At 37.7% G+C, this 26,792-nt stretch overlaps 1 protein-coding gene and 7 non-coding genes across 8 annotated transcripts in view; 1 reads left to right on the top strand and 7 right to left on the bottom strand.

Moving 5' to 3' along the window:
- CenG1A (Centaurin-gamma-1A) overlaps positions 1-26,792 on the bottom strand; it is a 462,307-nt gene that overhangs the window by 157,391 nt on the left and 278,124 nt on the right. The window lies entirely within an intron of this gene.
- On the bottom strand, positions 16,770-16,842 carry TRNAK-CUU (transfer RNA lysine (anticodon CUU)). The gene has a single exon. It is a non-coding gene; the product is annotated as a tRNA-Lys (tRNA).
- Positions 17,384-17,457, bottom strand: TRNAN-GUU (transfer RNA asparagine (anticodon GUU)). Its single transcript has one exon. It is a non-coding gene; the product is annotated as a tRNA-Asn (tRNA).
- TRNAM-CAU (transfer RNA methionine (anticodon CAU)) lies at positions 18,927-18,998 on the top strand. Its single transcript has one exon. It is a non-coding gene; the product is annotated as a tRNA-Met (tRNA).
- TRNAK-CUU (transfer RNA lysine (anticodon CUU)) lies at positions 20,063-20,135 on the bottom strand. The gene has a single exon. It is a non-coding gene; the product is annotated as a tRNA-Lys (tRNA).
- TRNAN-GUU (transfer RNA asparagine (anticodon GUU)) lies at positions 21,202-21,275 on the bottom strand. The gene has a single exon. It is a non-coding gene; the product is annotated as a tRNA-Asn (tRNA).
- TRNAN-GUU (transfer RNA asparagine (anticodon GUU)) lies at positions 25,545-25,618 on the bottom strand. The gene has a single exon. It is a non-coding gene; the product is annotated as a tRNA-Asn (tRNA).
- On the bottom strand, positions 26,478-26,551 carry TRNAN-GUU (transfer RNA asparagine (anticodon GUU)). The gene has a single exon. It is a non-coding gene; the product is annotated as a tRNA-Asn (tRNA).

The raw sequence follows: 26,792 nt of genomic DNA, 5'->3' as shown, positions 1-26,792 counted from the left end.
CTGCTCAATACTACTCATTCTAAAAATCAATTGAAAATATTTGAAAAAAAAATAGATTAACAACGATCTTCTATCTTCTATCTTATCCGAATAATCAGTGGTTTTCAATTTTTTGTTGACTTTAACCCACTTTACAAAATTACATTAACTCGCGACCCACTAATATTGAAGACAGATAATAAAAAAAACCCACAAAATACAAAAATATCCAAAACATTTAAAAAAGTGTGGAGCTTGCTAAAAATCTTTAAGACGCCAAGACAGGGTGTCTACTCATTTTTCAAAATAAAATTCGTTGAGTTTTCCAGGAAATTCCAGAACTTCAACGGAAAATTTCCAGGTTTTTGAAAAAAAAATTAAATCATTAGGCGACATATTTATACATAAAAAAAATTCTTTTATCACATCTTAACAGAAATTGACAACGTAAATTATGTCTTCAATATCACTAGAATGATCATTGGAACATCCCTAACATCTTGTTTTTAAAAAGTGTGAGAATAATCCTTGGGTTACTCCTCGAAAATCGCACATTCTCCGTAGGACGAAAGTGGCTTGGGCGTGAATTTCTTGAAATGGTCCTCATAACTCCCTAGGATCTCTTCTTTGAGTTCTCTAGAGATGATTACAGGAATAATCTTTAAATACTGCACAGTATTCCTTTGAAATTTACCTCAAAACTTCTTTGAAAATTTCATTGTAACTTTCCTCAAATCTTCTTTGAAATCGTGCTCGGAATGCTCAGAATGTACTTACAAGAAAATTTTCCTCACCTCATCGTTACTTTGCTATTTTAGTCCAAATTTTCTGTGGAATTGCCATGCAATGCTCCACAGAATTCTCTTGTAATTTTACTTTGAATCCTAATCGGGATTCCTTTGGAATTCTACTCAGAACAACAATGGAATTGGCCCTACGTTCCACCTCGAGTCTGGAGTTCCTCAGAACTAATTCGAAAGCAATCCTCAGATTTCACATTCCTAAAAATTGATCCTAGTTTCCTCTGAAATAATTAAAGTTCATAAGCTTTGAAACTTTTGCAAAGCCCTTAATTGGTTTGAAATCTGGGTTCTTGGAATTTATTCTATGTCCGTAGTCCTGAATGTTTAATTTCGTTCCAGGATCTTGAAAGTTTCTCCAAGATTTAGTTAAAATAGTCTTAGTTTGAAATCTGTAGTCTAAGAATTGTAACTAATGAAGACTTCCCACCGTATTTGGCGCGGAAGTCTTCACTAGCCAGCCGAGCTAACTCACCTCTTTAATAATTCTCAGGATCGACCAAACGCACTAGTGGAAACTCACCTGTCCCTTTTGCTGCCGAAAGCGAACCAAGCTGAAATCAATTTTCGGTGCACACAAGAAAAGTATTCAAAGCAAAAATTTACGAAAAGCAAACTAACTAACGGTTTATTCAAATATTTAACTCCAAAATTTATTGGAAATTTACTTCGAGAATAAAAAAAATAAGAACGGACTCACTGTACTCGTTGCTGCTCTTGCTGCTGGTTGTGATACCGTCACCACGGTACCGTCGGAGGCTGCACCGCACCGGTTCTCGACGTCTGCTGTGCTGAGCTTGGGGAAACTCCTGCTACTACTGCTTCCGGTTCCGACTTCGGTCGGAGGGGATCTTCACGGTGGATGGCCGTTTGTTGACGGACAAACCTGGATAGCGTTCGTGTGCACACTTTCTTCAAGAGGAATTATTTCGGTTAGTTCACACCTTGCGACACCTTGCAATTCCGGTCGGCTAACTTCACGGATAGTCTATGTTTCTAACGTCTCGACCGGTTTGCGACCTCTCACTCTACTACTGGCCTCAACGTTGACGATAAGGAGGACCAGGGCCACGTGGTGGCCTTACAAGTCACGCTAGCCGTAATAACTGTTTGTGAACCAAACCACTATTTGCTAAAGCGAATCTTATTAACTTTAAACACGTGAATTTGAAAACGAAGTTTAGACTTTGTCAGCACAATTTCACTTAATTCACGCTTGCCAAATATTCACCGACTTGATCTTCTCGCTATTCCAGGTATAAGAGACCGTCCCTGTGGGCCGGACGATCTTATATAGCATTCCTGGTCCCATGCTTACAAAAGGGATCGTACGATATCTCACCAGGTCACATATACCGGATCACGTTCAGGGTGAATTGGGCCTTTCGTAGTGGAGTAGCCGCTGTAATGGTATTGGTCTTGGCTACCTAGACCAATTTCGTAGAGATGTGAGCAGTGAAATCCCCCCTACAATCCCTACGCTAGCTATGTTCAAATTTCGAAGTCTACCATCGACTCTTTTTGCCGTGCTACAAGTTTTTCGATTTATATTTTTTTTTTCGGAAATTTGCGTGACAACTCAACTCAACACAGGCTGCCAGAAAATTAATATTTTTTTTAATTTAAAAGGCAAAAAATGATTTCAAATATTTTGAATAATTATAGTTTATATAATTCAATCATTCTCTTGTGTTAAAATTTACATTTACTCACAATATTTCAGGTGTAATTTCCAAACTATCACCAAGCATTAAATTTCAGCTTGTAAACTTTGGAAAAGGTTACAGAATTTATGATGTAACTGAAGATAAATCCACGAGGAAGATAAAGTTGGTTGTATTATGAAATATTATAAAATTTCTACGACGGTTCTCTGCCTTCTTAAGAAGTTAAATCCTCAAAAATGAATAAAAAACAATTCTTTTGGGTACTTCTATGATCTTAGATTTTCGTCTTTTTATAAATTCTGGAAAGTGTGACAAAACAGGGTTTTCGCACTTTTTGAACGCATCGTAAAATATTTTTTGAAGTTTTTTTCATGATCTAAGTAGCTTGACCATGCATGGAAAAGGTTGTGAAGAGAATACAACAATTGGCCTAATTTGACATCAACTCTAAACGTCATTCTTGCTGAAAAATGAAAAAAAAGAGATTAAGATTTTCGCCAATAGTGACCCAATTCAACTTGTTCGCAACTACAACCTATTGAATTCCGATTGCTGATGCTGAATGGAAATTGTAAAGATCATCTTCAAAAGGATTTTAAGAGTTCTAAAACCTTGAAACAGTGAAAAATATACTGTAACGATCCCAAGTAACAATTCAAGCTGAATTGTAAGAACAGAAGCTGATTATTGGTTGATTTAAGGTATACAAAGCTGATTAACACCAGGCTGAATGTATAGTCGATTAGTAGTGTATAAAGCGAATTGTATCCGCATAATTCAACTTCAGCAAATTAGCTGATCTAAAGACTGAACAAGACTTATTCAAGCTTAACACTACTCCAAAAATCAGTAATGCGCTACAAATATGTTGATAGCCTGATAGAATGATATGAATTTATTGCACAACATTGTTAAATGTCGTCACTGTCACTTGTTGCATTTCCGACATTTTAGTTATTCTGAATTCACTGCCTACCTACGCCGGAGGCAAACCAGCCCCAGACTGAAAGCCTCCTTAATAAAGAAAACTTAACTTAACTTCACTGCCTACCTTTCTAATCCCAAGCAGCGCCAGCAGTAGAGACAAGGAAGAGGAGCTTTTTAAGAATAACATTTTTATTCCTGTTTTTGTCTGTTCACCACTTTATATTACACTTAGTTTTCATACCGCATTTCAAAAATATAATACAATTATAGCACTAAAATAGCATCGAAATACACTTAAGTTCACATTGTGTTTACTGCACTTGAAATTAGAGGAATGTTTAACTGTCACAATTTTTTGTTTACAATTCTGCAGTGCTGTAAAATACTCTTCCGGTTGCTATTAATCAACTGAAATTTGACGTGCTTCAAGTTAATGATCACACCTTTTGCCACAAATATGCTTATGTGGTCCAGTAGGTATAGTTGACGCTTGTGCATCAGTGACTGGAAACCCGAAATTTATAGGTGATTTTTAGACATATAATAACAATACAAATATGTATATCCAATTAGTCCAGCAAACATGCTAAAGCAGTCTTATAAAAAGTATAAGATATGAAGCGGTCTTCCATTATTTTTTTGAAATAAAACAAGAAGGCTGAACAAGGGTTGGAAAAGACTGTTATTTAATGTCTTGAAAAGCTTATAATGTATATTGCTGTTAAGCTTTCGGCTGAACAAAGACTGAATTAAAATCGTTGAAACAACACTTGTTAAGCATCAAATTGTTATCTGGGTTGCGATCAAAAAACGCGAAAATGTACTGTCCGAAACCTCACAAGAGGAATACAATCTAACATGATACCAGTCCATTAAAGAATAATTTTTGGTTTGTTTTTCTTTGTTAAGTTTCAAAGAAGGCCATCACACACATAATCGAAGATTTATTTTTTTAACTTTCAGTACTCGCACCAACTTTTGTAGCACGAGGAGGCTGTCCGTTCCTCCTCGAAATAACTCCTGATCCTGACCACATAGAAGGTTACAGTCTTCGGCAAATTTGTTCAGTGGGTCAAGGGCTTTTGGTTTGGTTGGTTTCCTGAATATGCTACATCTTGGGATCCAGGTCATATAGAGGGTTACAGTCCAGGGCAAATTTGTTCAGTTAGGCATGAACTTTTGGTAGGTGGAGAGAAGATCAGAATGTTGATACTACGTGGCGCTAGTATATAAGTGAATTTCCTGAATATGCTATACCTTGGGATGTTTGCCATATCTGGTTGGTGGACAAAAGTCCAGAATTTTCTCACTACGCTGTACTAGTGCGTAAGTAAACTTACTGAACATGCTATATCTTGGGATCCTGGCCATATAGAAGGTTTTCGTTTTCGGAAACAGTAGATCAAGGACTTATGAATGATGGACAGAAGTTCTGAATTTTCTCACTACGTGGTGATAGGTGGGTAAGTGAATTTCCTGAATATACTATATCTCAGAATCTTTGCCATATACAAGGTTACAGTCTTCGGCAAATTTGTTCAGCAGGCCGAGGACATAAGCTTGGTGGACAGATGTTCAGAATTTTCGCAATACATGGTGCTAGTGTGCAAGTTATTTTTCTATATCTTGGGATCCAGGCTATATAGAAGGTTACAGTCTTCTACAAAGTTGATTGGTAAAACAAGACCTTTTCATTGGTGAACAGAAGTTAAGAATTTTCTCACTGCATGGCGCAAGTGTGCGTGTGAATTTCCTGAATATGCAATATCCTGGGATCCAGGCCATACAGAATGTTTCTGTCTTAGGCAAATTTGATCTGTTGGTCAAGAACGTTATATCCATAAATAGCATACTCTGGAAGATCCATAAATATAGCATATTCAGGAAAATCACTTATTTATTAGCGCCACATAGTGAGAAAATTTTGGACTTATGTCCCCCAATCGAAAGTCCTAGACCTACTTAACAAAGTTGCCCAGGACTGTTGCCTTATATAAGGCCTGGATCCCAAGATATAGGTGAAATGGATGTAATATCGGCCTAAATGCTCCTAATTTAGGCTCATAAATAAATTCAGCAATCGACTAAATTTGCAATAGTGACCAAAAATACCATTAGTACCATCCCAATGAGACGTTCATCTAGATAAAATTAATAAATAGCATTTTTTTAGCGATGGGCCCAATTTTAGATCCATAGGCCAACATTAGAGCCATTTTCCCGTAGCATAGTCAAGAAATGCACTTGCACAATAGCGAATGTAGTGAGAAAATTCTGAACTTTTATGCACCTAACAAGAGTATTTGACCCACTGAACAACTTTGCTGAAGACAGAAACCTCCTACATATCTGGTCAGGATCAGGAGATATTCCATCTTGGAACCAGTTAAGTCAAACTTCGCATACTATGTGTTCCATTTACGCGGATTCGATTTACAATGTTCTATTTTACCGCGCTATTACTATAAACATAAGCTTTAAAACAAATTTCTTGAGGAATACACGTTGGTTTGACTGCGATAAGTGATTTTGCAATAAAATGGTAATAGCAAATCCACATGTGTTGTACAACGTACGACAGCGCGAGTGCTCGGTTAATTAAAAACATAGGGGAAATGGCTCTAATGTTGGCCTATGGATCTAAGATCGGGTCCATCGCAAAAAATCTGCTATTTATCAATTTTATCTAGATAAACGCGTAATTGGTATTTTTTGTCGCTATTGAAAATTTAGTCGATTGCTGAATTTATATATGGACCCAAATTAAGGGCATTTAGGCCGACATTACATTCATTTCCCCTAATATACGGAAATGGAAGGAAAATTTAAATTACAACTTATTTTCGATACGGAACTGACTTCAATATTTTCTATTCTTGAATATATGCTTGATAAAAGAATTTTTAAATTCCAGGTTTTCCCGGATTTTTCAGGATAAAACCCTGAAAAATAGTCGGAAAATTCGGAAACTAAACTAAACACAAAATGACCTTCTACCTGCAATAGAAACATTAAAACCAACGAAATGTACTGAAACTCATTTTGACGTGACAACGTAACGACAAAACCCTAAATCATCTCAACATAGCTTTCAAAGCTCGAAAACGGTATTTATCTCCAAAAGAGCCGCCATGGTTATAACACGCTTGAATAGTATAAAAAAAACAATAATTAGCTAAGCATAGCCTAACGAAACGAACAAACGGTCAAAAATCCTGAAATAGTTTGAATAGAAACACCAACAATGTATGATATGCATGTATGTTAATTGTCTACCACTCATTCTAGCACGCAAACTATGTCCGATAGCAGTGGAAGCTCCTCACTGTTTGATTTAATCAAGCTTAATAACCTCTGATTGTCCTCAAAATGTCACTGTATGAAGGACCAAAAACAGGTTTGGTGGATCGATAGGTAAATTCACCTATACGCCTCCACCTCCCTGGTAAAGAATCTCCTTGCAGCTCCTTGCCTTGATCATACAATTGGTCGAAATACGAGCCGTCCGACAGAAGGATATCCCAATGAGTGTGGAGAAGAGATGTTAACAACAGAGAGTTGACAATTTCACTCTCCCCATCCAAATCGCTACAATCGGGTCTCTCGCAATCCTAGCATTGTTTTGTATAGGGGAAATGGATGTAATGTCGGCCTAAATGCCCCTAATTTGGGTCCATACATAAATTCAGTAATCGACTAAATTTTCAATAGCGGCCAAAAATATCTATCAGTACCGTCCCAATGACGCGTTCATCTAGATAATATTGAAAAAATTGCAGATTTTTAGCGAGGGGCCCACGCTTAGATCCATAGGCCAACATTAGAGCCATTTCCCCTATATGAGCAATAATAAAAATTAAAAATTTTAAACGATCTCACCACTGTTTCTTCAACCTTCTGTCTAATTTTCGTACCTATTTGTGAACTCGTTGCACTTCTCTGCATCACTGCTAGTCGCTACCAGTCTCCCGAAAGTCCTGAAAGTGTTATTTCTGATGTGTTCTACGATATTTCAACGTCCATTATCATTGTATGATGATCATGAGTTTCTAGTTGCGTCTTATAAAACCGTAACACCGTCTCCGGGTATTTTCTTAACGAGCATCACTCCATTGTCGTATCGCATGTGCTCCATTTTGCAGCTTTTCTTTCACTTTTACTTTGTTGACTCCATGGTACCGGAAAAGGTATAGTTATGTATATACATAATTAGCAATGATGTGATATAACCACAACGGGATTGCCGTTCAGAATGGTTCAACGGATGTGAAATAAGGGCACATTTAAACTTAACACGATTTAAAGTATTTCAATGCAACATTACATTTGTTCACTAACAATTAACACATTTTTCAATATGTTATCCTAGCTAATTTCTGGAAGAATTTCCTTGCGGTTTATACAATTAGTATCAATTTTCCGTCATATCGTATCTGTAAGACCTAAGGGGGTTAGATTTTGATAAGTTCTTTCAGTCAGTTCATTGTAGTCGAAATTCGTATCTGTCATGGATACCAACATTAATTAGGTGGAATTAAATGGAAGATAACTCTTTTTTTGCTGTTTTATTTAAACATTCCGCTAACAACCCAATTTCATTACTTCATAAAAATGTGTATTGAGCTCCATGAACCAAGACCTTACCCGAGTTAGTAATGAATTACCGAAAATTTAATGTGGTACGGCTCACTATTCTCACTTATTGAATAACATTCCGTCCAACCATCCCGGCAATTTATTCGAATTTAAATTAAATCACCATCTCTCGCTCATCGGCATTTCCCAAGAATTTGCATACACATTTCACAATTCTCCCTCCCATGACAACGGCGACGACGACGTCTACCGACTGGGTAACTGGGAGAGGGGGGTGTCGAAAATTCCAACCCCTGCAAATAATACCTAATTGGCCACATAATTTCTATTTTTAACCACACCGGCTAAGATGAGCAATTCCATCGTCTTCATCATTAGCTACAGTTGCCTGGATAGTGCGCGTGTTTTGGCGCATGTAAATTTCTCCGTGCATGACAAATCGTAACTATGGGATAAATTTCCATCCATCAGCTGGCTTCGGAAGATATGAGCCGTGAAATTTTGTCGCAACTTTTATGCTCTGCTCGGGCGAGAGGGACTTTCTGTCCCGACAATTGCAAGCCGATCGATTCCGCAGACAACGGGAAAACTTTTCGACTTTGGTACGGATTATTATTTATTGTCCAATAAATTATAAATAAACAATGATAAGTACAACTGGCAAGGACGTGGAACAAAAGAAAATTCCCTTGTTTCCCAATCTCAGACCGACCAAAGGACTGAATGAACGAACGAAGAATGTTACCTACAAGTAAATAAATTACGAAAAGTGGTCGAAGAAATGGTGTGTGTGCTCCGGGCGGGGAGGAATCTGCGACTAATTGGAGGGTTTGCCGAAAAGCCATAATATTGGTTGATATCTTGTTTTTTCTCTCTCTCTCTCTCTCTTTATGTGAATGATTTGATTCGAAGAAAAATTGGGTTGGGGCCAAAAAAAATGAATCCGAACAAAGGGACTTGAAGGATTCGCGGGGACGATGTGACGTGAATTCAGTGCGGACGTCGATTGTTTGGACCCTTCCTCCGGAGAACAGCGATTGCGTCGTCAATGGCATCTAATTATGGGTTTCGCAATTTTGGAAGAAATACTCATTTAGAGGATTGAAATTTATTTAATCAAAGGGCAAAAACCACACAAAATCGGGGTAAAAACTTTTACTTTCTTCCCATTCAAACGTCAGCAGAGCAGCGTAAGCATCGGAACGAATCACGCAAAATCGTAAATATTATGGATCGCTCAATGGAACAATGGAAGCCACAAACAGATCCCATCCCCCATCGGTTGCATTGTGTTTTTCATCCCAATCAAGCATAGAGATGTAATGTACAACCGCCAATCAGTAGTTTTGCGTTTTACACACATGCAGTCTCAGAAGATTACGTACCGTGTGATTATTGGCTGTGTTTTTCGGACACCCCGTATAAGCGGTGATCGGAGAAGTCGGGCGATATTTCCTATAGCCAGCAGGACTGCGGAACATAATCCGAAAATTGGTAGTTATAGGCATAATCGATGACGGGTTGGTTGATTGGTTGGAGATGAGCTGTGTGTAAGTCGGTTAGTTCACGTAATTTTCGTACGAAGTAACGTAACGGCTAGATGCGGTTGATGCCACCTAGGTAATAAAAATTTGAGATTAAATGTCATCTTCTCTGATTTGTTTTTTTTTTTCAGATACATATCGTGAAGTTCTTTTGATGGATTTGGCGATGAAGGGAACATCTGAACCAGATCACTAAATTGTATTCACTTGCAAACCTCACATTGGTAATGTGGTTAGAATCCTGAACCAACAGGAAGCGCCCAAAATAGTCAAAACACACTTTTAAATTGTTTTTTCAACGTAGAACTGGGGTGCAAATCAAAAAAATGTATTTGTTCCAAATTCAAAATAAATTACATTTCAATTTAACCTAGGTGCTCCTGCTACTACGGTAACTTACCAGCCTTAATTGTTATGATATAGATCTAAGTGTTTTTACATTCTTCCTGCCTTGGAAATTCAGTATTTTAAACAGATTCAGTCTCAACATGCGAAATCCTATCTACCCTGGTAGTACTGTACAAAGGAGGCAGCTTCAAAATAATCTTCAGAACTTTGTTCTGAATCCTTTGAAGTGCTTTTGACGTAGGATTACGTCTTTCGGCAACATATTGGGGGTGCAATTTCGAAAAAAAACTAAATTGACCGCATTACGAAACGTGGTCAGGTTTTGACCACTTATAACTCTGTCAATAGAGGATGGATTTCAATTCTAAACAAACCAATCGATTAGAAATTTTGCTACGAATTTGCTCAAATAAACACTTTTATACTTTTCAATAGGTGACTAATGAAAAATACACAAAAGTGCAACTGTTGCAATAGTGATTAAAATTATCACCGATCGCCTGCAAACAGCGCTTTTCCTAACACAGATTTCAAAATCGAACTCCATCTGGTCTCGCCGAACGGTGCTTATTCAATCACCGTGTGTGGTGGTGTTCGGTCGGTCGTCAGCAGTTGCAGCAGCAGCACGTGGCGTTGAACATAGTACACAACGGACGCTAAAAAAAGCAAAACAGATCTCGAATTTATAGATTGATCGCGATCATCTCGCGATTGGAAATGTTTTAGCAAGAAATTCCTCCAATCGATATGCGCTATTTTTATTATCTATTGAATAAACCAAAAATTCCGTGGTTTTGTGCACGGAAATGCGTAATTTTGTCATCAGAAAACGAGGCGTTTCCTTGATGGGAAAAGTGGATTCCCTAACACAGTCGCTGAATATTGATACCAAGCACTGAGCATGCCAGACGGTACCTATCTTTATGCCTTTAGATGCAAATTTTAAGCCTCTCCTATTAATAGAATTATGCCAAAAAAACATCTTGCTGAATTTTCTTAATAGAAGGGGCTTAAAATTTGCATCAAATAGCATAAACCTCGATTCTGTGATTGATGTGCTTTCCCTAATACAAATTTCATTTCCCCGCCGCCATCGTCTTTAAGAACATCGAGGAAAAATTTCCACAGCATTGTTCGAAACTAGCTTCCAAGATTCCAATCCATCGGTCCTTTTCAGGACCACAAATGACTGATAAAAGAGTTAACTGAAGAATAAGCGCTTGTATCCAAGACATATCATCCAGGATTGGCTTCTACTACATGGACATCGACAGAGCACCTCAAAAACAGAACTCTCAAATTGCCTCCGAATTTCAATCTATCGAACTTTTTCAGTTAAGAAATCAATTTAATATTTACAATACTTTTGCCGTTACATCAAAACTACCTTTCGTAATCGTGTCTTGGATACAACCTCTTACTTTTTTTGTGCAACAACTAGAGCATAGCGTAAGGTCGGTCTAAAAACTTGTTTAAATATTAGAAGTTTATAAGAGGATACAAACATTTTATACATTTGTTACATTTGGCTTGAATGCCCTCAATGTAATATTAAAAAGTTAATTTTTGGTCAAGTACTAATCCAAGATATTTCACTTGGTTTGACCAAGAAATTAGACCTCCGTTCATAGTGACTATGTGACTAACTACTAGGTTTCAAAAACGAAGCTCTAGGCTTATGTAGAAATATTATAAGTTGAGTTTTGGAAGCGTTGGGAGAAATCTTCCATTTTTGTAAATAAGACGAGCAAATATCCGTACTTTTCTGCACGAAGACTTCTTCCTTTAGCGGAAATGCCTGTGTCCTCAGCGAACAAATATTTGTGACACCCCAGAGGCAAATCAGGGAGGTTCGAAGTGAAAATATTATACAATATAGACCCAAGAATGCTACCCTGAGGAACTCCAGCTCTAACAGGTAGTCGTTCAGATATGAAATTTTGAAAATTTACCTGCAGAGTTCTGTCAGTTAAATAATTTTGAATTAATTTCATAATATAGAGTGGATTTTTTTTTTTTTTTATTTAGCAATCAAACCTTCATTCCAAACACTGTCGAATGTTTTTTCTATGTCTAGAAGAGCAACTCCAGTTGAGCAGCCTTCAGATTTGCTAAATTCCTTAAATTCTTAACTCTTAAGAGTTGATGAGTAGTTGAATACCCATGGTGAAATCCAAACTGCTCATCTGCAAAAATTGAGTTCGTATTCGTGTAAAGCATCATTCTATTTAAAATTATCTTTTCAAAAAGTTTACTTATTGAAGAAAGCAAACTTATTGGACGGTAGCTAGAAGCTTCAGCTGGATTTTTATCCGGCTTCAAAATTGGAACAACTTCTGAATTTTTCCATTTATCAGGAAAGTATGCCAAATGGAAACATCTGTTAAATAATTTTACCAAGAAAGACAAGGTACTCTGTGCGAGTTTTTTGATGAGAATATAGAAAATTCCATCATCACCTGGAGCTTTCATATTATGAAACTTTTTAGTTATAGATCTTACTTCGTCCAAATCAGTCCACCAGGAATCATCAAAAATATTTTCCCGAGAGAAAATATTCAGATAATCCCGAGCAACCTGATTCTTAATAGGACTAGTAAGACCCAAACTAAAACTATGGGAACTCTCGAATTGCTTAGCAAGTTTCTGAGCTTTTCCGAATTTTTGATCAAAATTTTACCACCTTCTTTAAGCGCTGGAATAGGCTTTTGAAGTTTTTTTGAAATTTTTGTGAGTTTCCAAAAGGGTTTTGAACTCGGTTCTAATTTCAAAAGATTATTTTCAAAAGTTTTGTTCATCAGGGCAGAGAATCGCTTTTTAATTTGTTTTTGCAGATCCTGCCAGATAACTTTCATGGCAGGATCGCAAGTTCTTTGATATTGCCTCCTACGGACATTTTTCAGACGGATCAAGAGCTGAAGATCATCGTCTATTATAATTGAATCGAATTTAACTTCGCATTTTGGTACTGAGGCAGCCCTTGCTTCAACTATAGAAGTAGTCAGAGATTCAAGAGCATAATTAATTTCATCTTTGGTTTGCAAAGGAATGTTTGGATCGAAGTTATGTTCCATAAATGTTCGATATTGCTCCCAATCAGCTCTACGGTAATTGGAAGTAGAGATGTTGGGATTAGAAATTATTTCTTGTAATATTTCAAAAGTTACTGGAAGGGGATCAGAACCGAAGTCAGCATGGGTAACCAATTGGCTACAAAGTTGACATGAATCAGTTAAGACTAAATCAATAGTTGAGGGATTTCTTGCTGAAGAAAAGCATGTTGGGCTGTTTGGATATTGAATAGTGTAATAACCTGCAGAACAATCATCAAACAAAAAATTACCATTGGAATTCCTTTGAGCATTATTCCATGAGCGGTGTTTTGCATTATAATCACCAATAATGAAGAATAATAAGTTTCTGAAGGTCACCCTTGAGAAAATTCTTTTGCAGGCCTACGCATTGGAATGGCAAATAATGGCAGCTATAAACTTAAATTTCCAAAAATTTGTTTCAACAGAAACTACCAAAGTTTCAAAAACTTTGGTTTCAAATGAAGAAAGAATTATATGTTTGATTCGCCTATGAACAATGATGGCAACGCCACCACAAGATCCATCAAGACGATCATTTCGATTAATGAAATAAATTTGAGTCCCTTTTAACCTTATGGTCAGGTTTAAGGAACGTTTCATTTATAACGACAATATGCACGTTATGAACTCTCAAAAAGTTAAATATCTCGTCTTCATTATCTTTAAGAGATCGAGCATTCCAATTTAAAATATTTAATGATTTAAAGTCCATTACTAAATTTCAAAGCCATGACCAGTGTTGGCAAAATCAGCAATCAATTGATATTTTTCCACTCTCATGCGCTCGCAATATCATGCGTGATATTGGAACAAAATATCATGCTTGATATTGATTTTAGAAGCTCCTTTGATATTGTGATACTATTCGCAACGTGCAAAAATCAAGCTGAGAGTTGCCTCGATACAAAAATGATTCCGTTGCACATCGTTTTCTTAGAAGAGAAAGTATAGTTTGCTTTCTCTTTTTACTCTTCATCGATGGCAGACACGAAGTGAATGCTGCCAGCCGTTATGGAAGTTTTGGTTGCATTCGGGTGTAAAGAAAAAACCATGAAACTCAATCTCACCACAGTTTGTTGAGATTTGCAGCTGGTGAGTTTTGTTAGCTTGATATTCTGAGCTGCGATATCACAGCTTGCAAAATCAACCGCAGTTGTTTGCTTGTTGATTTTTGTCTACGAAAATCAAGCGTGATCTTCAGCGTTGGTGAGATTTGATTTTTTGATATTTTCCCAACACTGGTCATGACGATATTTTTCGTAAACTTAACTCAAGTTTGAATAGCATCAAACATGCAGTTCGTTTTCAGCATATCAGTAATTGTGTTGATTAATGATTTCTGTAAAAAATCAATTTTAGAAGCAGTAAGGCTTCCTAAGTCAAAATTATCAAAAAATCAGTTAGAATTATGTTAGCTAGAATTTTGATTTCTTCCAGCTGCAATAGCAGCATAGGTAGTTCCATTTACACGCTGAACATTTTTAGCCGCGAGGGGAGCAGGATGAAGAATTTAAAGCAGGGGTGATATTTGTACCTCCGGGTACGAATGTGGTTTTCACCGAAATTCAAACATTTAAATTTCTTAGGATCTTCCTTCACAGGACAGCCGTCCTTAGCGTGAGAGGAATCAATTTATGCATTTAGCTGGCATGTAGCAATTTTACTTGGACATGCTCAACTCCAAGTAGTTTAGTCAATTCATCTTTGATCTGATCCAGGGATTCAGCGCTGGGCAGACCTTTCAAGACAACTTTGAACAGGCGTTCAGTTTTGGTGTCATAAGTAAAACATGTGTGTTGTTTCTCAGTAAGGTACTTGAGAAGACGTTTGAATACGTTCAAGGTTTTGGCCAATACAAGGCATTCACCCCGACGGCCAATTCAAAGTTTTTTTTTTTTCTTCTTTATTAGAGAGATTTTTAGCCTAAGGCTAGTTCATCTCTTTTAAAATTTAAAGGGAAAACTTAAATTGAACGAAGATCAAAAGTTCCTTGCGAAGAGCATGGAAATCGGAAGTGGTTATCACAATAGAGGGGACCCTTTTACTTTTTGGCATTAAGCCGGGAGTGTTCAATGCAATATTGCCTGGATGATGGATCATTCTCAGCATCCGTAAGCATATCAAATTGATGGCTCAATTGAATTTCAACAGAAAGGGGATCAAGCGATTGCCCTTTTCTTTTGCGCATGTTTGGCGGCAGAACCAAGTTTCTCCAAATCGACTTCCAAGCAGATTACTATGAGAATCCGCAGGAACAAAGAGGAATTTTCCAAACCGATATCCAAGCAAGATTACATCGGGTAGTGTCAAAACTAGGATCGAAGAGGAATAAGAGTCAGACAAGGTAGAAAGTGCTGTTTTAATTTGTTATAGCTTTAGGTAGCAGTAACACTTTCTTCACCAAAAAGCAAATAGACACGGCAAGAGAGCAGAATGCGAAACGTTCGCAGGTCTTGACGCTGATTTTAATTAATCTTTCTAGCAAAAATTTGCTACCAAATTAAGCTGTGATTTTATGTAATTTATAAATGATAAATCCTTTACTCTCAACATTTATGTAGTGGCTAAGTCTTTAAAAATAGTGACTTTTGGGTGGAAAAAGTGAATTGTAAATGGCTGACTTAAAAATAGTGACCTAGCCACTAAAAAGTGACCTGCTGCCAGCCTTGTACCTTGAATCGTAAATTTAATTGGAGGGTATTAAATTTGTCTAGAACATCCTAGCAAGTATAAGATTCTTTATTCAAGCTTCAACAGATTGTTACCTTATTATATATGTTTCGCTCTATATATTGATTATCTATTGATGTAGTGTTATTTTAATTTTAATTGCACAATATATTTACAATGGGATTTTAATTGATATTCATGGAAGTTTTTGATTTTTTTTTGTAAAATAAACTTGGAAGGACCTTAATAAAATATTCAACCATCCGTCAAAAAATCCTCTTAAGCTGGCAGTTCTCTTTACAACTTGTAATTTCAAAGGAAATTCTTATTAATAAAAAGGCACTATTGCCGTTAGCAGAGCGTAGTTCCGATCTACGGACCTCTGGGTTATGGGCCCAGCACGCTTCCACTGCGCCACTCTGCTTACATATTAATATCACTTCAGAACCACAGCATTGAAATGTGCGGAACATGCTTCGCATAAACGAATAAATTAAGTAACATGGATAAATCAACATCAACTTCAAGGTATACGGGCAACTTATTGTTAAGTTATGCAAAAGTTGCATCATTTTTTTAAGAAAAAACAATTTTGAATACACGCAAACCAAATAGACAGATGATGGTTCTTTGAGTAGGGGATTGTTTCAAACTACAACAATGTTTAATGAATTACCGTAATGCATCGAGATCCGAACGTTTAGCCTATCAATCCGGATAATTTAAAAATTGATTATTAAGGCCAAATATAATTGAAATACCACATAAATGCTATAATGATCCTAAAGTGCCGTACATGTTCATGTAACAATATTATTACGTTGCCAAGTTCGTGTAATATTTAATTAAAAATAAAATATCCGACTGTTTTCCCACCACAGTTATTCCGTGTATTAGTCCACCCCCGCTGCCATAGTGAGTGCGAAGAGGCGCGCGAAGCGTGGAGTCGAATGTAAGGAATAATATCAATCAATAATAGAATTCTTTTGTATAGAACCGCTAAGTGCGCCTCTTTGCTCTTACAACACCTACCAACCACCAACACACCAACGGGTGTGTGTGTGTGTGTGTGTGTGTGGGTGTACACCAACGTTTCATTTAAATTTCGCATAATCGATAAGGAAGATTGATTCAAAATGATAGCGCCCAACGTGGGGCTCGAACCCACGACCCTGAGATTAAGAGTCTCATGCTCTACCGACTGAGCTAGCCGGGCAGATGAAGCAGATAGGCGCCAATATCAGATTTAAATCGAAATCATAATTTTCAGCTCTGAGCAGAATTTGAACCCACCAGGATTTAGGATTACTCATTCAATTTGTATATTAATTTCAAACGTTATGTGCCATTTCATCAAGAAGCACCTTAATGTAAAATTTTGGTCAAATACTATTTAAAACAAGCTGAAAATTACACTTTAATGTGAAGCACTATCAAATAAACAAATTGAACCCTTTGGCACGTACTCTGAATGTGCCCATCAGTGGACCATTTGTTTTATTTAGATGATATTTTAACATAAGTTCAGACATTGAACATGTCTATGGATTAAATTTAATGCAATTCAACACCATCTATTGTTGCTACCTTGTATATCCGCCGAATCCTTATGGTTAGGTTAAGATGAGTTTCTGCTATACGGTTAATAATTAAAAGGTCATCAATTTAGTGTCAATCGGTAAAATACAAGGGGGTCGTCCACCACCGTACATTAACTTCAATATCGGTAAAACAGCACGACTCATTAAAAAAAATCACGCCCCCGGGTGGACTCGAACCACCAACCTTTCGGTTAACAGCCGAACGCGCTAACCAGTTGCGCCACGAAGGCGATGATATTTACAGCTGAAATCAAGCTTCTTCAATCCAAGTTCTATTGATACCTATACACACGAATGAATTTCGACGATGCAATACCTACCCCTTCGCAACCTTTTCTGAAAGATTCTGAATCGTCAGCTGACTTCTACTCATCAACGAAATTCAACTCGAACAAAAGCGTCACTGATTTTGCCAAATTTATCCCACACTGCAGTCGTAAAACCCAACCAACGTTGTTAAATGCCCTTCATTAGATCTCGTTTAAGGTCATGAGGCCATCCTCGTCGGTTCGTCTATTCCATTTGCGGTAACGTCCAGCGGGCAGTGGATCGATTCAAATGAACCCAACAACAGAACAAGCCATCGAGGGGCAATAAAATCCATTTCATAGACGAGCATGTGCTCGCCGCACTCATTAAAGCTCCTTCGTCTTCGAAGTTACCCACTGGCTGTTGTTGAACCCATAATCTTGAATGGACGCTCTGATTTTTACGACCCATTTAAGGAAGTGCTTCACCACTTTGTTGCTGGTTCTAAAAAAAGTGCATTCCCGTTTGAAAAAGGAGAACCCCTCGTTGACAATGGATACCTTCTTGAAGGAGGTTGACGGTTGTTTTGTCATAAAATTGTGTTGGTTTCGACGCATTTAAAAGTCGTAAACGTAATTATGTTTTACATCCTTTAAGGTGCTTGTTCGGTTGAACGGCTGCAGTTGCCAGAATGGGGAACGACTTTTAAAATTAGACACTCTTGATGCTGTTTTGGAATTTATTCACGATAAACGAGTTGTTGTCAAAGGTGATTTATCCTGATCAGGATGATTCAAAAATCGCTTGCATCATGAAATGAAATCATCTACGGCTGACCAATCAATTAGCATTCATTTGCATTTGTGCACTTGCTGTCACCACTGACTGGCGGTGACTAATCCGAAATCGAAAACGTCATTCATTTTACGACGCAGCCTGTCGTGAACTTGACTCGAATCCATATCTCATCACTACCACCATCCATCGTCATCCAGCTGAAGGAGAGTGAAGATATTGCGTCACTCTTCGTCGCCGCTTCGAATCAACAACCTACATTTTCGTGTCTCGAACGCTTCCACGTCTCCTTCAACTCTGTGGCAGTGTATAGGTAGATGTTTATTTGAGGTTATGTTTTCTTTTCTGGGTTCGCTCCTGCGACGACGAGCACGTTTCGTCTGCATCAGCAGTGGTAAAGCAAGCCAACAAAAGCAAGCACAAATTAATTCAACCCACCCTCGTGGGTCTCGTGTTTCGTTCTCGTTTTTTTTTCGATGTGTGCTTTCTGTTTTTGCACGAGACGTGTCTTGCCCCTTGTCGTTTCGCTGCGTTGGGTAGTGGTGGAATGTTTGATTGTGTATGGGGTGGCGATTAGGCGAGTTTTCCTTCTCGAGGGTAACGATCTGCGGGGAGGTAGAATGTGTTCGACTATTTCGACGAACTACGATACAAAAGCAGAGTGGCGCAGTGGAAGCGTGCTGGGCCCATAACCCAGAGGTCCGTAGATCGAAACTACGCTCTGCTAACGCGATAGATTTTTTTACTATGGGTATGTATTTTAACATTGTGTGAGTCATGTTTTATGTTTTCTGATTAAGGTGATACGATCCAACAACTACGAGGCAGCAACTATGGGGATGCAAATTTAATGGTTGAAATCGTAACAGTGTCCGAGAATAACTCCGTAGAAAACTCTAAGTGGCATATGCTTTGTAGACGCTGGATCGTATCACTTTAATGTCGTGGATACACCTGCGTGACAGTATGAAATATCTAATCATTATTTGTATAATAAATTAATAATCAATTATGAGCAAATCCAAAAACTATACACGTGTGACCACGGATGTGCTCATAATTAATTTTACATATAATGCTCATACCCATGGTTGGTCATACAAGTGTATCATAACGATCAATTACATTGAACACTGTAGAGCAGCGGCTCTCAATCTTTCGTTAACTGCGACCCACTTTTAAACATTCCATAAACTCACGACCTACCAATTTTTAAGACAGTGATACAAAAGTAGTAGAATTATGGAAAACAACGTAGTAAGGTATACAATTATTCTACTAAAACGCTCATCAATCAATTAATTAGCCATAAACTGGTCTGACATCTTAATCTAAATGATCTAACCAAACGCGCTTGAATGGCCGTTTCTCGTTATTTTCCATGAAAAAAAAAACACTGCAAGAAAAGTGACTATAGAAACAAACGCTCAAATTTACCCGTATTTTGAATGAAAAAGTGGCCTCGATTAAACATTTCAGTGATAGTCTCAACATTCCCTCTTTCGAATGGTGAAGGTTTCGAGAATGCTGATTTTTTAGATCTAAAAAATATAATGCAAATTAAATTAAATTAAATTAATAAAAAATATGAACACAATCAATGTCAAATTTCTTCTTGCGATCCGAGATATATTAGATAATGATTTAAAGTAAGTTAAAATTTGATAAAAAATTTAATAATTGTATAATTTCTATTATGCATTTGAAGCTAATTTATAGTTTGTTTGTCAAGCCCAATCATCAACTATTCTTTTCCTGACTAAACGATAACGCAGATCTAAAATATATCTGCGCCCAACGTGGGGCTCGAACCCACGACCCTGAGATTAAGAGTCTCATGCTCTACCGACTGAGCTAGCCGGGCAGATATAATTTTGACAAGGTTTTACGAATATTTTTCCATGAGCGAATTTTTGTAAAGCTTTATTTGCAAACTTTTTAGTTAGGCTCAACCTTCACCGATTTGCATTGTTGTTTGTTATTCACATTTGAGCTGAAAATCGGCTATTTTAAATCATATTTAACAGGAGTATTCGATATTTGGCACAAAAATGTTACTTCTAATCGAAATGACGTCCAAGATAAAGTTATAGGAAAATAAAAACTGTCCAACTCTAATACACACGGTAAAATCAGCAATATGCATATTTTTTTTTAAAAATATTAAAAACATAAATAAAAAAATATATTTCCTTTGAATAATTTTTAATTTTTATTATCTTTTGTAATATTTAAAAATAGGGCTAGGACATTTCAAAATTGACAAAAATCGGGGCACAATATTTTTTGTTCGAACTTTTAAAAGTGCTATTTTTGACACAAACCGTCATTTTTCAACAGAAAACGAATGTTAAGGCCATGATAAAGCTTAATAACCTCTGATTGTCATCAACGAATCGCTGCATGAAAGGCCAAAAACGAATGGATGGATTGATAGGTGATTAACTTATTCAAATGAATTCGGACACTTAAGAATCACCGTCCAACAACTTGATCAACCAATTGGTCAGAAAACGAGCCATCCAACAGGAAGATTCTCCAATGAATGGGAAGAAGAGCCCGCACTTTATCCACGAAATGTTACCAACAAGGAGTTGAACATTTTCACTCTCCCCATCCAAATCGCTTCTTCAATTGGGTTCGTGGCGTTTTCATGTTGCGATTTATTGGAAAAATTCCAATACGCCATTTTGGAAAATTTAGCAAAGTTCGAAAGGGCCGAATTTCATCCATGATGTGTGATTGAATGATTACCTTTATAAACTAACATATCTGCACAACAAACCGGGGAAGGTCACGTCTGATAATTATGTCCCTTGTTTGTGCATCCCAATTTTGGCCGATTCTTGGGTAGGTGTACAGGTACAGACAAAGACATATTTGGGTGATTATAAATTGAGTACCGATTTTTAGAGCTATAAAATATTTCCCGCCCCCGGGTGGACTCGAACCACCAACCTTTCGGTTAACAGCCGAACGCGCTAACCAGTTGCGCCACGAAGGCGATGTGTATTGATGGAAGCAAAATCCAACCATATGAATCAAAATATTTAGCTAACAACCGATTAATTTAATTTTTTATTTTGAATAAAGGATGTCATAAACTTTACAATAACGTCTACTTCGGTAATGTTTGAAGATATTTCAAAGAATAATATTATCTGTTCAGAAATAAAACAAAATCCTTCAGACAAAATTGTTCCAAGATTTAACATTATTGTAATTTTTTACCATGTTCGTCATCCATCAAACATTTTTTTCTAGTATTCTAGTTTTTTTTTATCTAGTTCGTTTATTCGAAAGGCTCAATCGCGTTAGCTTTACGGAGCCGATAATTCATTGTTTCATATCAAAATTTACTTAATTCTAGGCCTAGTAGGAGTTGGGCCGAATACGGGGGAGGAGCTTCGGGGTAGGGTTTCGTTGTCAGAGCGTTGTCGCCAGTATACGAACGGTAGTGCGGTTCAAGATTCAATTGTATTCTAGTTCTACTAATGTTGATACTTTTGGCACAGGGTATTAATTTCGTTATCATTTTGAAATCGTTTGAGTCCTGGCGAATTGACGTTCAGTGAAATTCCACAGGCCCGAATAAGGGTATAAATTTGCAATTTGAGGAAACTGAATCCTCCGTTATTTTCAGAAATATAGTACTGAAGGATTTTCAGAGAATTCCTGATGGAAGCCCATAAATACTTCAAGTAAAGTTCAAAAGACTTCAAAATAAAGTTAGAAGATCTTCATGGGAAAATTAAAAAAAAAATCTTGCGGGAGTGAGGAGATCATCAACGGGTAATTAAAGGTCGAACGAAGGCAATATAAAAAGATTTTAAAGGAGTTAGATAACATTCCAAGAGACTTCCGAGTCTTCTAAGACATTAATTCTCCACATTGCTCAAACTCGTTCTACATCGCTTCTGTATATGTGCTTTTCGTGCAGGTGGGGTACGCGCACCCAGAGTTTAGCATCGATATTCTAGGGCATAATTGAAGATATTGCTGATCAACTTCAGAGAACGTGGACAGCGATAAGCCAATGGCTGAAATCCTCTTTAATAAAGAAACCTAACCTACACTAACCTTGGGCAGCGACTTTTACTCTGCTTGTATGTAGAGAAACTTCAGGTCATATTGAAGATTACAGTATTGTTAGAGGAGGTTCATGAGACTTCTAGAAGACGTTTGAAGATCAGAGATAAGAGCAAGTCTAGAGGACTTCTTGTGGAAGTCTAGAGTACTGATGGAATCCAGGGTATTTCTGAGTCAAATTAAGAAGAGAAGGAACCACTCACCAGAAAATTCAAAAAACGTTTGATGCTAGTGGGTTTCTGGGACTCCTGAGTAGTTTTGGGGAAAGTTCAAATGATCTCTAGTTAAGAGATGAACTAGCCTATGGCTAAAAATCTCTATAATAAAGGAAAAAAAAAAAATTATCTCTAGTATAACCCCAAAGGATTTTTCAGGCAAATTAAGAATGCTAAAGGGTTAAGGCCAAAGAACTTTTGATGGATGTACAGAGGACTTTTGAGAGAAGTCCAGAGCAGATCTACGATATATTTAGAGGGCTGCTAAGGAAAATCCAAAGAACTTCTGGGGCAAATCCAGATGACTTTTGGGAAAAGTCAAGAGGACTTTTGGGAAAAGTCAAGAGGACTTTAAAAAAAAAGTCCAGCGAATTTCTGGGACAAGTCCAGAGGACTTCTGAGACAAATTCAGGGGACTTTTTGGACAAGTCTAGACGACTTCTGGGATAAGTCCAGAGGCCTTTTGGGAAACGTCCAGAGGCCTGTTGAGACAAGTCTAGAGTGCTTCTTAGACGAGTCAAGAGTTCTGGAAAAGTCCAGAGGGTTTCTGGGCAGGTCCAGACAACTTCTGGGGCAGGTCCAGACGACTTCTGGGGCAGGTCTAGAGGACTTCTAGGACAAGTGCAGAGGACTTCTAGAACACGTCTTAAGGATTTCTGGGACAAGTGCAAGGGACTTCTGGAATAAGTCCAGGGTTCTTCTGGAGCGAGTCCAAAGGTCTTTTGAGACAAATGCAGAGGAACGCTGGGACAATTTCAGAAGACTTCTGGAACTAGTTCCGAGGACTTCTGGGACATGTCCTGAAAATTCCTAGGCCAAGTGCAGGGGATTTCTGTGATAAATCCAGAGGACTTCTGGGACAAGTGCATAGGACTTCTGGAATAAGTCCAGAGTTCTTCAGGAACAAGTCCTAAAGCATTTTTGGAACAAGTGCAGAGGACTTCTATAACAATTTCAGAGGATTTCTGGGACATGCCCTGAGAATTCCTAGGACAAGTGCAGGGGATTACTGCGATAAATCCAGAGGACTTCTGAGACAAGTGCAGAGGAGTGAGTTCAAAGGTCTTCTGGAACAAGTCCAAAAGGACTTTTGGGACCAGTGCAGAGGACTTCTGGAACAAGTTCAGAGGATTTCTGGGACATGTTCTGAGGATTCCTAGGATAAGTCCAGGGGATTTCTGGGATAAATCAAGGACTTCTGGGACAAGTGCAGAGGACTTCTGGAATAAGTCCAGAGTTCTTCTGGAGCGAGGCCTGAAACAATTTCAGAGGACTTCTGAGACAATTTCAGAGGACTTCTGAGACAAGTCCAGAGGATTCTTGGGGCAAGTCCAGAGGATTCTTGGGGCAAGTCCAGAGGATTTATGGGACAAATACAGAGGACTTCGGGGAGAAGTTCAGAGGTCTTTTGACACAAGTCCTGAGTGATTTTTAGACAAGTCTAGAGAACTTATGGGACAAGTGCAGAAGACTTCTGGTACAAGTGCAAAGGAGTTCTGGATGAAATGTTGCGAGCTTTATGGGCAAGTCCAGATGGCATCTAGAACAAGTTCAAAGCAATTCTGGGATAAGCCCAGAAGGCATCAGCACCGCAGACTTGAAGGACAAGCTCAGAGGACTTCTGGTGGAAGTACAGGACAAGTCCAAATTTCAGCAGAAAATTATCCAGAGTAAGTTGTAAAAAAGTTCAGAGTACATCTGAGGTAAGTTTAAAGGGCTACTGGGACATATTCTGAAGCAAGTCCAAATGTCTCCTAGGATATTTTCAAAGACTTTTTTTGGAAAAGGTCAGAATATTTCTAGGGAAAGTCCTTCTGAGACCAGTTTTGTGTTTTTTTTAGAGAAGTCCACAGTACATATAAGGAAAACTTAAAAGACTTCTGGGGAGATTAGAGGGCTCCTGAGACAAATTCAGAGACCTTCTTGGACAAGTCTAGAGATCTTCAAGGAAAAGTTCTGATGACTTCTAGGACAACTCCAGAGGACTTCTGGGACAAGTATAAAGAGCTTGTGAGAGAAGATATGAGTAATTTTGTGTTAACTTTAGATGGCTTCTGGGACAGATTACTTATGGAACATGGGGCGGATCTTAGCATGCATCGTGTTTGTTGATGTAGATTGTTTAAAGTTATTTTTGAACCACCGCTTTCTTCCGTTATAAAAAATAGCCAATGATTCTTCAATTAATCATTTTGTTAGACCATTTTCCACAGAGATGGCGCTGTTCGGCTGGTAGGGAGTGATAAAAATCCCCATATAGAAATTGAGAGAAGTGCAAATAATTTGCCTCCGGTGCATATTCAGGTCAAAAAAAGTGAACGACAACCTAAAGAAATTAGTCAGGGGCTTTGTCGTTCAGTTTTTTCCTGGAAATTAATGCTTAACAAGCTACAATTAAATAAAAATGATTTTTCCCCATACAATTTTACCTGCTTTACTACCAGTCCCCAGAGAGCCAAAAAAATTCAAATTTGAGAGAGAAATTCTCTCTCACGAGCTCAATCTCTCAACATGCCATGTATTTTGTTGACACTCGATTTGTGATTTCCCTTTCACAGATTACAAAATAGAGTACCTGACACTACAAAACATGTCTGGTACATCTATATATGCATTTGCTTTAACATTTGAAGTCCCTCCTTTTTTTACATATTCTGCGCAAAAGATACTTTATACCCCGCCCCATACATAAAATTCGGCGAGAAATTATGTGAGGGGTGAGCTATTTTGTGTGCAGAATGTGTAAAAAAGGAGGGACTTCGAACAATAATCTAAATGCATATATAGAGGTACCAGACATGGTTTGCACTGCAGTGTCCTCTGTGAACAATTATAGGAAAACAGATTGTGCCTAGTTTCCGATAGATGTCACCGCAAACAACAGCTGTGACATCTGATGGAACATCAATGCAGAAGCTTGACAAAATGATCAATTCAGCTCCAAATGTTTTTAGCTATAAAATATTTCCCGCCCCCGGGTGGACTCGAACCACCAACCTTTCGGTTAACAGCCGAACGCGCTAACCAGTTGCGCCACGAAGGCGATGTGTCCACAGGTGGCAAAATCCAAATATATTAACATAATTAGCAAACAACAGATCAAATGATTTTTTTAATTTTTTATATCTAACGATCAACAAATAAAATCTTTGATGAGATTTGGATTAATATTCCCAAGGGAAAGTTTTCTTGGAAAAATGATAAACATATTTAATTTAGTTAGTTTCCACAGGACGCTTTGGACAAGTCTAGACAACTTCTAAGACAAATCCAGAAGACTTCTGGAATAAGCCCAGAGGATTTCTGTGGCAGATCCAGAGGGCAAGTGCAGAGGATTTCTGGCACAAATTGAGAGGAGTTCTGGGACAAGCGCAGAGGGCATTTGGTTAGATTCTTTGTTAGAGAGACTTTTAGCCTTTGATTGATTCGTCTTTGAAAGTCAATTTACAGATTGTGGAGCCTTCAGTGTAATTAACTTCACTAACCATGTTTAGTTTTAATCAAACAGTGGAATGCTAATTATATATCATAAATTAATCCAATAACGTCGACTTCGGTAATTAAAGATATTTCAACGATACATATTATCAGTACAGAAGCAAGTCTAGAGAGTTCACAGTACATCTAAGGAAATTTTAAACTACTTCTGGGGATGTTTAAAGGGCTCCTGAGGCAAGTCCAGAGATATTCAAGGAAGAGTTCTGAGGACTTCTAGGACAACTCCAGAGGTCTTCTGAGATAAGTATAAGGGGCTTGTGAGAGAAGATATGAGTAATTTTGCGTTAAATTGGTTGATGTAGATTGTTTAAAGTTAATTTTGATCCACCTCTTTCTTCTGATATAAAAAAAAACAGCCAAGGATTCTTCGATTCAGCTCCAATTTTTTAGTCAAAAATATTTCACGCCCCCGGGTGGACTCGAACCACCAACCTTTCGGTTAACAGCCGAACGCGCTAACCAGTTGCGCCACGAAGGCGATGTGTCTCATGGGAGGCAAAATTCATACAGATGAATCATCGTATTTAGCTAACAACCGATCAAATGTGTTTTTTTTATTTTTCTTATCTAGTAATCAACAAATAAAATCTTTGTTGAGTTTTGGAATAATTTTCCCACGGGAAAGTTTTCTTAAACATTTTTAATATAGTTAGTTTCATTATTAGAGAGACTTTCAGCCTTTGGTTGGTTCGCCTTTGAAGTCAAATCAGCCTTCAGTG

Source organism: Ochlerotatus camptorhynchus, unplaced genomic scaffold (assembly GCF_037179485.1).
Source record: "Ochlerotatus camptorhynchus isolate MF236.1 unplaced genomic scaffold, CSIRO-AGI_Acam_v1.1 ptg000017l, whole genome shotgun sequence".
Taxonomy (NCBI): domain Eukaryota; kingdom Metazoa; phylum Arthropoda; class Insecta; order Diptera; family Culicidae; genus Ochlerotatus; species Ochlerotatus camptorhynchus.
This window is presented reverse-complemented; position numbering and strand designations above follow the sequence as displayed.